Source organism: Manis javanica, chromosome 3 (assembly GCF_040802235.1).
Source record: "Manis javanica isolate MJ-LG chromosome 3, MJ_LKY, whole genome shotgun sequence".
NCBI classification, from domain to species: domain Eukaryota; kingdom Metazoa; phylum Chordata; class Mammalia; order Pholidota; family Manidae; genus Manis; species Manis javanica.
Genome location: NC_133158.1, coordinates 145,511,849 through 145,526,225, shown reverse-complemented (window position 1 = coordinate 145,526,225; position 14,377 = coordinate 145,511,849). Strand labels below are relative to the sequence as shown.

At 34.7% G+C, this 14,377-nt stretch overlaps 1 protein-coding gene and 1 non-coding gene across 2 annotated transcripts in view; one reads left to right on the top strand and one right to left on the bottom strand.

Annotated features, from left to right (window-relative positions):
* Positions 1 to 14,377, top strand: part of RSRC1 (arginine and serine rich coiled-coil 1) — a 441,266-nt gene that overhangs the window by 307,775 nt on the left and 119,114 nt on the right. The gene's annotated exons all lie outside the window — the stretch shown is intronic.
* On the bottom strand, positions 11,603 to 11,709 carry LOC118968269 (U6 spliceosomal RNA). The gene has a single exon (XR_005055842.2). It is a non-coding gene; the product is annotated as a U6 spliceosomal RNA (small nuclear RNA).

Below are 14,377 nucleotides of genomic sequence, written 5' to 3'. Positions count from 1 at the left end.
TGTCTTCTATTGGCCAAACCTAAACAGTAACTGATGGGCAAGGCAACTTACTTGACACAGCCATAAAATTCATCAGCTGGGTCAGGGTGGAGGCAGTCCCAGAGGAGATTGGGAAGGGCAGAGCATCTTATCTAGCACAGCACCTAATGGCTGTGGGAACAATCAGGAGTCCCGGATAGGCCAATGAGAAGCCCAGTACCCGAAGTGCTGTTTTGTGACAGAAAAAAAAGAGAGAAAGTAAAGGGAGATTAGATGTCTTTTAGTAATTGAAAAACAATGACATTTGCTTCTTCCTTAGTTGATTGTTCTTGAGTACTTTAAAAAAAATTTTACTGTCATTAAATTTACTTAAGCAGAATTTTACATGATAGAGTGCTTTTCCTTAGAATTTATTTGAACAAAAATAAATTGTGTCAGGGCTATACTAGGCAATGGAAATGCAAAGATTCCTAAGACACTGTTTCTGCCCCCTAATAGCTCACAGTCTAGTGTAGGTCAGAACTGTGCAAACAGATATTTACAATATTGTACAGTACTATAAACCATTCATCTACACTGCAAATATTTGAGACCCTACTATGTGTCTGGCAAAGTTACAAAGCACAGTGGAAACAGGAGTAACTACCTCTTCCTGAGGAATCCAAGAGAAGTCTTATAAAATGTAACCAGTAGGATTGAGGAGTGTACTATTTTGTTTTTTGTTTTTTCTTACCTGGTCTCTTCATAAATCATAGGCATTAACAACCCAGTTGTAAAAAGGAATGGTATCAACCTGAGTAATAAAGTCCTTTTGATATAGTTATTGAAAGAGTATTTATCACTGCCTTATTAAATATGGAGAAATAAGTGTGCCATTTTTTTCCAAATGGTTTCATTTGCTCATGTTTTCTTTGTTGATCCAAATGAATGAAATCAGAATAAACAATCTCTAAGTCATTTGTAATCATGAGCTGATTAATGGAGTTTGGTTTCATAGCCATTATTCATTCATGAACACCTGATATCTTTCCCATAAACAAATTGTGTTTGTCCAAATTAAGAAATTAAATGAAGCATTTGATGAGTTTATGATTGACCCTTCTAACTCAGAGCCCATTAGTCAATGTCGTTATCATAGAAAACTGTTTGACTAATGTGCTGTCTAAAGAAGCATGTGGATTTATTATGACTTCTGATTAATGCTTGCTGCAAGCCAAACTACTAGATTATAATAATTTTTTGATTCTCATTTTAACAGTCATTGAAGAATTTCATCTCTGATGAAATACATTTATGTCCCATTAGATTTAGAGATGATTACAACTATTGAGTGGATAAAATTTTTAAGGAATTATATATTTTAGAAAGCATAATAGTGTGTACTTTAGAAAGGCTTTTTTTTTTTTTTAAGCAGTTGAGCATCTTTTAGCTTTGTGGACATGATCTTTCTCTTTCAGAGTAATGAACTTAACTTATTAAAAAAATAAAATAGGAAAAGTATAATGTGTACGTTTCTAACATTTTATCTAAATTAAAATGTGTTTCTATAATTTTAAATACTTATTTTAAAATTATATACACTCCTTAATACATTTTAGTTTTGCCAATAAAGCAAATCCCTGTTTACCCAATTTATTCTCATTATAAAGTTAGATAACCTGACTTTAAAAAACTCTTTAACAGACTAATACAGAAAAACCACTGTTAACATGGGCCTTGTAGTGAAATGCCTGCTTGAGGCTGCATTATCTGAACAATACACTGTTATGAAGAAACTAAGGACTTAAATATGGCCGAGTTGTTGTTTAATTTGGGGGTGGGGTAGGGAATAGGTTTCAAAAGTTGGAAACATTGGCTTTATAAGAATCCATCTGACTAACAGAATTTACAAGCTAGATATGATAGATTTACACTCTTTCTTGTGAAATAAATTGACTTACATGCCTCTTGAAGTAGGGAAGACAGAATCAGCTTGCTGACAGGAATGAAAAAAACTTTTTGAAAAATCTCTCTGATTTCTTTTTACCATGCAAATTTTGGTGATCCAGCAGTTTTGCTCTTGTGCACATCCTGATTTTATTAGGAATATAAAGAAAACTAGCACAAGATATTGTGCTAGGCACAGCAGCTACATTATTTCATTTAACTTAGAGCAGAATATAATTATAATAACTACATAGAACAAGGAGAGAGAAGAGAGCCTTTTTTTTTTTTTCATTTTCCTAAAGGTCTTAAAATCTGCCAAGATTAGGAATGATTTTCCTCTCAAGCAAGGCCTTACTTTGATTGCTTTACTCTTAATGAAACTGAAGTTTTAGGACATCAAAGATCTGTTAGAATATTTTTACTGATCCTTACTTGCTGTATAAAGTGGTGCTAAGATATTGCTTCCAAAAATGGGATCATCTGCTGATTGTGCCGCCGAGGACCTCTGAAATGAATAAAATATCAGTTGACGAAAGGGCAGGCAGAGGGTGTAAGTCCGGGAGAGGAAATTTCTAAAAACCGAAATCAGTCAAAGGGAGAAATAGAGTTTAAAATCTGTTCATTGTTCATAAACTGCAGTCCAGGCCTTTCTCTCTTTCCTGCTCTAGCAGAAGCAAATCCGGCCCTCCCCCTCACCTCTCAGGTACAGATAAGCCCTCCTTGCCCAGGTAATTACCCATTGATATGGAGGTGGACTTCTCTCCACCCCTGAGGAAAGATGCAAATGCACTAAAGACATACTTCTTTCCACCATTGAATGCCTATTGATGTGCAGATGTAGTAAAGCCTTGCGAGATATTCTGGAAATGTTATAATTTTACCCACAGGCTACCCCTCCAGAAATCTCGCCTTACAATTTACTCATTCTCCCTCTTCTGACCCATCTAATAACATACAATAGCAACAGCAATAAAATCTTGATAATCCTCAAGCCAGAGGATTCAGCCCATGCACACAGTAAGCAAATGTACTCTACAGGACAGTCTCTCACTAAGCACAAAATATGTTTCTACACTTGTTTACTCATTCCTAACAACCATGCTAGATTGCTCACAAAACTTTTACGAAACATAAGACAAAGTCAAGCCTCTCTTTAAGCATTTTTTTCTTGACAACAGCAACACAATCATGATCATTCTCAAGCCAGAGGATTCACCTACGTTCAAAGTCCCATTCAGAATAAGTCCAAAACTCATCCATTCCAGCAGTCACGCAGCAGCTGCAGCCAGGGGGTGCATCCAGGACACAAGGACTGTAGAAGCCAATAACCATGATTGTGGGGGGCCACTTTTCTGTTATTCCAGGAATACACATGAGGTCAGCTTCCAGGCCTTTTCCCCAAGGTGCCAGAAGAGCCAGCCATCGCTGATCCATGTGTCAAAATGTCCAAGGCCACATCCATTTTATTCCTAATTGCTGCACCCATCCTTGCAACGCATGTCCAATAAAGTGGGTGCTTTGATTGCTCTTAATCATCTGTGACTGGCCATAGGCTTCAGAGAGATGCTTCAGGCCTCTCTTGGTGGTTTGCTGATCTGCACAACATGCAGGGAATCCTTCTAGGCTTGGCTGACTTCTTCAAAGGTCAATGGCAAGCCCCACCAACAGGCTACAACCCACATTGTCTTTTGCCCTGTGTGCAACAAATGTTGATATAGCCATTGGGCCACATCAGAGGCAGGCTTTCCTTCTAGCCAGTGCACCTGGGCCAATGTGTCTGCTTCACTGTTCCCTGGTGATACCAAAGGCAAATGGCCAGTCACATGGTATACAGTAGGTGTTTGTGCCACACCATTCCATGGCCTTTGGGTTCAGTCTCTTGCCCACTCTGTGATGGGATAGGTGGTTATTACCTTGGTCAGAGCTTTTCCAGGGATAGGCCCCACAGCCAACAAGGCATGGTACACAGCATCCAGTTGCTTCTCTGTTAAGATGTACCGGACCTCTGCTCCTTTCATAGTTGTGTCCAGGCTCCAGCTGGCAGCAGAAGCAGCAGCAGTGGCAGAAGCAGTAGCCTTAGACTCGGGCCACAGACTAGGGTCAGCGTGGCCAGTGGTGGTGGTCCCTCCATGACCACACAAGTGTAGACACATATCCCTGGGCATGAGTGCCACTTCTCCCCATCATTTCTTGGGGCAGCCCTCCCAAAGGTCGCACCCTTTATAAAGGATTTCTGGTTCAGAGGAATCCTGCCAACTACTCCAGGTGTAAGTCCAGGGAGAGGAAATCCCTGGGCAAAATACCTCTAAAAACCAAAGTCAGTCAAAGGGAGAAATAACGTTTAAAATCTGTTAATTGCTCACAAACTGCAGTCCAGGTCCTTCTCTCTTTCCTGCTCTAGCAGATGCAAATCTGGCCCTCCCCCTCACCTCTCAGGTACAGATAAGCCCTCCTTGAACAGGTAATTTACACATTGATATGGAGATGGACTTCTCTCCACCCCTGAGGAATGATGCAAATGCACTAAAGCCATACTTCTTTCCACCACTGAACACCTATAGATGTGCAGATATACTAAAGCCAGGTGAGATAGTCTGGAAATGTTACAGTTTTACCCACAGAGGGTTTGTTTGTAACCCATGGCCAAGATACAAGGATGCAACTGAGTTACACTGAGTTAAAATTCTCTTCATTTGTTAAAGGTTTTGTGGTAAAGTAAAATACAACCTTCTTACCTAATTTGGAAATGAAGATGCTGCATTCTATCCTCTAAAAGAAGTAATTATAATTTTCAAACAAGGATACTTTAAGCAAGAGATTCTGCAGTTGTATTCTCCCCCCGCTTCAGAATATTTTCTAGGGTTATATATACTATATTAACCCCATTTATTGTCATCAGTACAGAAAAAAAACCATTACTTAGGACTTCCTTAAGGAACTTTTAGAAAACTAACATATATTGAGTATTTACTATGTGCAAAGTATTGCATTAAATGACAACCCTCTGAGAGAGGCACTGTCATATCCTTATCTACAGTTTAAAAAAAAATGAGACTTAGAGAGGTACTATAACTTCTTAAAAGTCACATAGCTCCTTCAATAGTAGAGTCAGTACTCAGAGTTAAGTAGTCTGGCAACAGAACCTTTGTTCTGAGCATTGCATGTTTTTAAACCTCTATGTTGGGACATCTAAGTATATCTTTTTAAAGTTAATGCATGAAAATTTACTTCTGTTAGTTTGGAATACATTGCAGAGCCAGCACAGTTGTGTAGAATCAGAGGAATAAGTAACAGCAGGTAAGTATTTACTACCAGGTTTTTAGCTAGGTTTGGGAGGATTTCCAAAGAGCTATTTTTGGCAAAGTAATCTGAAGGAATAAACAGGATATAATGCAGGGGAAGTGGAAGGAGAGTGAACTAACATTTTTTAGTGTCCACTGTGTGTCTAGACTTAAGTAAATTAACAAATCACAAAAATAGTGACTGAGTATTAGAGCAAAATGGCATTAATAATATGTACATTTTTGTTTTGTATAATTCTGAAATAGCAAGTTTTAATAATAGCATTTTTAAAGTGAGATCTTCTCTTGTATAATTTGTCCTCAGAAGCATTTCACCTGAGAAAAGCCCAAGGTTGGTGAAAGACATTTCTTGGTCCTTCTGGTTTGTCTCTTTCCTACAGGATGATTAGGGAAGGAGATCCTGGTTAAAATAAATTATCTTAGAGAAGGAGGGGTCAGGCCCTAAGAAAGTGGATTTGACCCCAGAAGAGTAAAAAGAGAGGAAACAGTGGAAATCTAGTGTGGAAGAAAAGTAGTCATTTACCTAGGGAATGGCTGGAAAAGCCTCTCTCTGCACTTGTCTCCCTTCATCCCCTTACTATGTACTGAATTACTTTCCCTACCCACACCAACTGATGTGTTGAAGCTCTAACCCCCAATGTAGTGGTATTTGGAGATGTGGCCTTTGGAAGACAGGCCCACCCTCATGATGAGATTAATGCCACCAGAGAGCTTGTTTCCTTGCCCTGCCACCATTCCATGTGAGGATGAAGTCTGAAGGTGGCCATCTACAAGGCAGGAAGAGAGCTCTCACCAGAAACTGAACATGCTTGGCACCTTCATCTTGGACTTTTAGCCTCCATAATTGTGCAAAAAAAGTAACTTCTGTTATTTAAGCCACCCAGTCTGTGGTATTTTGTTACTGCAATCTGAGCTGACTAAGATACCCCTAATACAACTCTTACCAGTTTCCCTAAGGAGCCCAGCCCTCTTCTCTCCACTTCAATTCTAAGATGACTTTTTCAGTAACCTCTAGAAGTAAATCAGACCCAAACTGGCTCTGGAAGAAGCTCAAATTACTTACCTCACTCTTCCTACAATAACCCAGTAACTTGGAAATGAGACTTAAAGTAATACCTTTTAAGGGCTTTAAAATGGAGATGAGGGAGAGGAGTTTTGTCCTTGTATTGCTTTCTGTATTAGATTTTAATGCAAAACATAACTTTCTAGAAACATCTCAGAACATAAATCACATTTCACATTTTTTCAAATAATAGAAAAACAGTGTAACACCAAGAAAAATACTAATGTTTTAATACTTAGGAGTATTACAGAAATATTGAATAACATAACTGGAACTGTGATCACCACATAGTTACAAATAGGTTTCTTTATAGGTTACAGTGTGTGTTACTGCATTTTATCAGGTGTGTATATTGGTATTATCTTCAAAAAAACCAAAAAAAAGTTTAAGGCTGAGTGATTTAAAAAATCAATAAGAGAAAAGTTAGGTTTATGTTCTGTAGTTAGGTGGTAGTAATGGTGAAGTGAATCCTTTGTATATCTTTTCCATTTGCCTTATGGAATTAAGATGATGTGTTTATTATATTTAATTTCCCTGAACATTCTTTCTTTATCTATAGAATATAGGGTTACATAGGAGGAACAAAAGAGTATTTCCCTTACCACTGAGTATCCCCCTTTTTACTATGAAACTCTTCTTCCTTTTGAGTATTTGCAGTATCTATATATTTGTGATAAAAAGTCTGAGCTACTCATTTATTTTGGAAATTTCTTACATTTCTAATCGATTATTTTAATATAGTTATTCCACAGACCATAGTTTTAGTCATAATTTCACTGGACAAAAAAAAAACAGAAAGATAATTTCATCACTTATCAAGGTGAAATTATGAAAAGAATGGACTTCATTGCCCATAGTAATACATAAAAATAAATTTTGAACAGACAACAGTAGACTAGGAAACATTCATTTGTGGGGAGAAAAAAACACATGAAGTACATGTTTTTCTTGGTTTATATAACCCAAATACACATGTGAAATTACATTTGTTTGTAATTTCACTAAAAAAACATGTTTAGTTTAGTTTTGTACCAACATGAAAAAGTATGCAGAAATGATAATAGTCTTGGCTACAAGGTAAACCAAAAGGATCTGTTGATATATATATAGAGCTTTGGGATAAAATAAAATCATAAATGACAATGCTCTCTCAAAAATGGTATCAGAAAAATAAGTAATGTGAGAATTTCATATCCCATATTATATTGAGACTAAATTGATGAATCACAGAGGTCTTTGAAAAAAATTTTGTCTCATTGTTTTTTAAACTTCATGCATCTTACCCCAATTGAGTGTTTCTTTTGGTGCATATAAACACTCAGTATTAAATTATGTATATCATATGTTACAGATTTTTAGAAGTAACCAAGGTTTCCTTGTATATTATTTCTACAATTTCTAAGAGTAACGGTTAAGGATAATTTACAGTATATCAACAGAATTATTATCCAGATACAACCTTTGTGTAATTAGGAAAATATCTACTTCTATATATATCTCAATAAAAAATATCAAGATTATCTGATTCTGTAACATCTTACTGCATTGATAATAACCGCAGTAGAGGCATTGTGAGGATTTAATAGTATGGTAACTGTTGAACCACTGTGTTGTATATTTGAAACCAGTGTAAGATTGTAAATCAATGATACTTTAATAAAAATAATAAGGATTATCTCTGATAAACCTGTCTCATTCTACATACTACAGAATTAAAAGCCATTTACTTATATTCAATTATAAAACTTCCTAGTCAGAAAAGATTACCACCTCCATTTGGGTCTTTTCTATGTTCTTGGGTTCTGGACCACCCCAACTTTTCACCTGGAGTATAGATCAAACAAATTGAGAACTCTACGAAGGACCAGTAATCAAATTAATACTGTTTACTTGGAAAGAAATAGAAACAGCCTACAAGTCAAATAATAATGATTATAGTCTTAAGGTAGTTCCTTTAGCTTATCAAAAATATGTAAATTTTAAGCCAACTAGAATGTGTAAGGAAGAACCATGCACACCAAATTCATTGCTTATTTACAGTGTTTTCATTTATAATTCTGTAATTTGCCACTGGACAGGATCACTTTGTCTTTGTTAATTACATTAACTGCTGTGAAATAAGGAGAAAAAACCTATGTTCTTTCAATTAGAAAAGGTACTTATAAATATTGATATTACTTACACTCTAAATCCAGGTGAAATGTAAAGAAAACCTTTTAGCATGTGAGCAAGGATAAGGATTTAGTTGGAGGGGAAAGGAGCATTTTTTTCCCCTTTGTGTCTTAATAATGTATGTTTAAAAAATCTTTATTTGACACGTAAGATTTTTAGTGAAATGAGCCCTCTCAAAATTACATGGCTATATGTCATCACTAGAAATTCTTAAGACATCTCAAAGATGTTAATACACACATGTGCACACACACATGTACACATACACACTGATAATAGCCGCAATGAAAAAGAATGCACAGAAATATAATGTATCGTTCTGGCAGGCTAAGAAACATTGTTTAATGTACTTGAAGTGCCAAAGTCACCAGTGAAATAAATAACTACATTGGGAAGACTATTTACCTGGAACATGATTCAGGTTTGTTGATCTTTGTCAGACATTAGCTGACTGCTGTGGAATCTTCCTCTACTCACTGGAATAGATGTATTTCATCAAACAGTAATATAATATAAAGTTTTCTTACAAATTTCTCTCTGATTTTCATTAAAATTGGAGGTAAATTCTTTTATTCTTAAAATACCATTCTGGGACATGATGAAAATGTAATGGACTTTAGCATATTTGTAGAAAAATAATCTTTGATGTAGTAACACTCTCCATTCATCTATTGTTACCATTTTTTAAACTTTATTCCATGTATTATTTCATGTTTCTTATCTACTGTCATGAAATAAGACATGCAGATGTTAACATTCCCATTTTTAAACTTAAGAAAATGAAGCTTAGAGAAGTTAGAGGACTTGTCAAAGGTCTTGATAAAAAATGGCAACATACCTAGGACCCAATAATAAATGTAGATATCTTTTAATAATTTACCAGGCATTATGGGAGTCTTCAGTATAATCCTTACCCTTGAAGTTTATAGCCAAGTTGGAAAACAAATATAGATACAGCTATTATGTGAGCAAGAATTATTGTACAAATTATCGAAAAGGACAAAGTGTAGCAGAAGAAATGATTAGTTCTCACTTGGGAGATAAAGGAGTAAATGAAACTTGGCATTAGGTTGATGTTGCCCCCTGCCCCTTAGATTAATTTAAACTACTGTGAAATAAGACATTTCACTCATCCAATTCAGATTTCCCTGCTGGTTAGAAATGTACATCACTCTTTCATTAATTATTATGTTTTTCTAAAGTTTTCACATATCTAAAAAAAGAAGCCATGACTGCATTTCCCAGTTCCTTTTCTGCTGATCAGTTTTCTCATTCAAATCATTTGTATTTATTTTTCAGTAAAAAAGCAAAGAAAGAACATTCTAGGCCTTAGAATATAGTAACAACAAATGAAAATAACACCTAATACTTATTAAACAATTATTATGTGCCAAGCACTGTTGCAGATATTACACATATAGTAATTCATTAAATTTAACATCAACTCTATGTATGGATATTGTTATCCCCATTCTACAGATGAGGAAACAAAGGCCCAGAGAAATAAACAACTTTACCAGTGTTACTCAGCTAGAAACCCAGACTTTTAATTACTCCCTACAATGAACAAAGACTTAATGACTTGAGTGATCTTTTAACTAAAGAAGGGGAAAGGAGGTTAGTGTGACTTCTTTTTAGGTTTCTGGATCTCAGCCTTGTATTTCCTACTGGTCTCTTTTTATAACAAGATTCTGTAGTCCCCTTTTCTTCCCTGAAATAAAATTTGTAGAGAAAATAACCTATGCACACAATTTTTAAAAATCAATGCAATTTCCTCACTAATATAAGGGAGATATGAAAAGAATTTGTAATAAACTATTTCAGTTTATTTACAGCTTGGGTACAACTATGATAGAAAACATAATGAAGTAGTTATAAGAGATGCTTACAGTAAATAAGTTTGTGTTTAATAATTTCAGGAAGATCAAAAATTACTCCATATGAAAAGCATGGGAAATGGAAGAGTGGACTGTTCAGGTGAACATTAGTGTAAAACATTACTATTACATATTTAACAGTCTGACTGCTTTGTTAGAAAAAATTTGTTTTGATATAATAGGTACATTGGTAACTAATCAATTGTAGACAAAGCTATAAAACCCAATTTCAAATATTCAACTATTGTCAACTTTTTCTTATATTTGACTGTTTGAAATGTACATTTACATACATATGCATATATACATAATATGTAGATACTAAATACATATTCACACTGGAATGAATGACATAGCCATAAATACAGATTAATACAAGTGTGTTATATCATGGTAATTCATATCTCATGTATGACTATGCCCTGGGCAATTTATCTGAAACAGCAATGATGTTCAATAAAGCTTTGAACAAAGAAAGGTATAGTATTCTTTCAGTCTACTCAGTAGTTACATCATGAAAAATTTAGCATGTGTTAATTCATGTTAAAAAATACTTTGTGTTTATATATGCTTAGATTCCAAACTCAAAAATTCATAAGCATTTTCATTTATATGTATGACTGGTAGGGCATTCAGAAGTCATGTGGGACATGGAATCATTTTTTCTAGAGCAGTGTAAGGACTCTAGAATCCTTGACTTGATACCTACTTAATGCCATTTGCCTCTCCTTGTCACTCCAACTACAAACATCACATTTCCTCAGTGCCCTAGGGACAGTAACTGCCATTGAGACCCACTGTTCTAAGTCTTCCGTTGTTTCCTTCTGGAAAGATATTTTGATCTGATCTGATACATATGCTTAGGTGAAATTTCTTCAGATTAAAGAGTGCAGTCTTGCTGTGCCTTAAATCAAAGGAGTGACTATGGGATGGTAATTTCAGGGCTCAGAGCCAGAAGCCTAGAGATTTCCCTCTCTCTTTGAACTCCTTCATGAAGTGACATTTGGGAGAGTGTTGGGCAGGCCAAATTAAGTGCCTCAGGGCCAGATGATTAACAGGGCCAAAAGGAAAATACTATGCCAAAAGTCGTTCCATGGAAGGATGGTGAATTCAAAACTGTAAAAGTTGAGTCCAGTAAAATGAGCCTGGCCAGCCATAGTCAAAGCTCGTAGTCTTGGACTTGGCCGAGCCTGGTCAAAATGGGGAAAGTAGACAACCAAGAAAGTTATAGAGTTGGGGCAGCATGTGTCCATGCCCTGGCAGTTTAGGTAATTTTTTTTTTTTTTAATAGGGAACGCTTCACGAATTTGCGTGTCATCCTTGCGCAGGGGCAATGCTAATCTTCTCTGTATCGTTCCAATTTTAGTGTATGTGCTCCCAAAGCGAGCACTAGGTAATTTTTTATATAACAATAAAGAATATCTTAATGTAACAAACCAAAACTATGTTAAATTGAAAAAAAGTAACCGAAGTGTAATGACAGTGTTAACAAGCACATACTCTTTTTTGTAGTAGCTACTTTATTAAGCATTTACAATTTACTAGGCATTGAACTAACCACTTAACATATAATTTTTCTTATCTTACCACAATTTATGAAGTAAGTAGAACAGTACTATTTTTTCCACATTACAGGTAGGGAAACTGAGAAGTAGAGAAGTTGATTGAAAGTTCATCAAAGTGATTTATCAAAGATCATGGTTATTTCTAATTTTAGTTTATTAAAATATTTATCTTATCTACAAGTGAAATATATTGATGAGTGGATTTGGGTGTGTTGTAATTTTGTTACCTACACAGTAATGTTATCTGAAAGAATAAATACAGGACACCAAGTATTTCAGAATGCTTAATATAAATGACCTATTCTTTTTCTTTTGTATGCAATTTTAAATATATTCCAGTAACTCTCCAAAATTGATTAATATTACAGATATTTTGTGTTTAATAGAAGAACTTTATCTTGGAAGTACAAATTACAGTTGTGTACCTGCTTCCCTATATAGCTACATAAAAATTAAATGTGAAGGATTGTCATTATTTGAGACAAAATAAAAAATTAGCAGTTTTGTGAGTTTATAGTATACTCCATGATGATTACTGCTGCATTTTTTTTAGTTCTGTTCTTCTCTAGTCCCCTTTCCCAACCCCCAAGAAGCGCTTTATCTTCCATAATTTTTTGTTCGGTGTATTCTTTTACTTACTAAATTTAAAGATAATTTGTATAGCTACTTTAAGATCAGTGTCCAGCTGATTTTCTTGCTAGCAAAATAAGGCATTTAATAAGCTTAACTAAGTGTATAGATTCCAGAAGGATCATTTGTGAATCACTTTAGATTTTCTTGAAGTATATACTTATGTAATGACATGTAAGATGTGATATGTAAGATTTTTATGTTTAATAATTGCATACAATAAATGGTGGAATGGCTATCCAGCAAAAGCTATGTTATGAAGTCTTTGGCTAGTTCAAATTAAGTGCAATTCAAATAAGATCATGGCTTAATTGCCAATTTAGTGAACACATTTTGAACCCTTACTATATGTGTAGATAACATGACAGGTGCTAAGTTTATAGAAAATAACAGTTCACACTTCCTGTCTAAAGACTCTCTTTATACTAAGGGTGACAGTAGAATTTTTATACAAAGTGTAGGGAGAAAGGAAGAGTGGGAGTAGTCTAAGAAAAGTGAATGAGGGAGGGGATGCCAGAGCTGGGATGGGAAGGCAGAAAGGAATTCCCCAGGAGGCTTGTTTGGGTTGGAATCTATCTTGAATAACTAGAGCTAGAGTTTAATTATTTCTGTGCTTCCATCATTCCCTTGACATACGCTGCCCTTAAAGTTTGACCATCTAATTTCTTCCCGAGTAAGAAAATAATTAAGAAGTTTTTTCTGTCCCTATATTTATATTTATATTTGATTTATTGAAAGAAAATACAGATGTTATTGAAACATTAGTCCCTCTTCAGGCTTCTTTTTATCAACTTTGTATATTCATATTTATACAAACAATGATCTGAAGAGAAGAAAGAATAGGCACAGTATAATCAATATCCAAAAATATAAGGCAAATAAATCTGAAGATTTTCTTTAAATGTTTATTGCTTATATAGTTTTAGAACTGACAGGTGAATAATGTCAAATTGTAATACTTATTTCCTAAATTTAAAAAGTTTAGTAGGAAATTTTCTATGTAATCAGTCCAAAAGCTCCAAAATGAGAAAATTAGCAAGGAAGATCATTTTATTTCTGCAAAGCTTCAATGGATTAACAAGTAACATGATAGAAGTATAATTATTTTGTATTTCTTATTTATTTCAAAGTAATAATTCATAATTTTGTATATTAACAGTCATTAATAAAGCTATGTTATAGCAGTTTCTTTTTAAATTAAAATATATAAATTAAATAAAGAGCACTTGCCCTTTGCTTTACCCTCATACTTGTATCAAGGGTGCATGATGTCAGGACAAATTACTTTATCATTTGTACTTTTCTCCATTCTCATTGGTTGGATCTAGATTTGCCTCTAAGCTGTGTGTATATTATTGACATTTTCTTCAAAGACTCAGGCTAGAACCAGATGGTAAAATGAGTTGTGCTCTCCAGCAGATATTTACAGTATTCAACTGTTTGTAGGTGATTTTGCTGGGCTGTAACAAAATAAACCCTAAAGCATCATATTAACTGTGCTCTTTTTATGGGTGCTAATATACTTTGAATAAAACCCTCAATTACTAAGCATTTTTGAGTCTTGACAAGACAGTCCCATGATGTTAATGGTATCTTTATAACCTTTTTAACTTCTAGTTTCTCTGACAGAGCTCTACAATAACAGCAATGGGTTTGCCCTTGGCAAGCAAAAACTCATTTTGAGGGGATAATAGGTATTTACTATTTAGATAGCTGGCAATAAAATTTCTCTGAATGAGATTTTCCTGAGAAACTATAAACTGATTAAATTACTTTCTTTTAATGGACTGGAAAAGCATGTAATAATAGTTTTTGAAGCTTTGCATCCAATGTCTTGCTTCCTTTTTTTACAGACACAGAAGC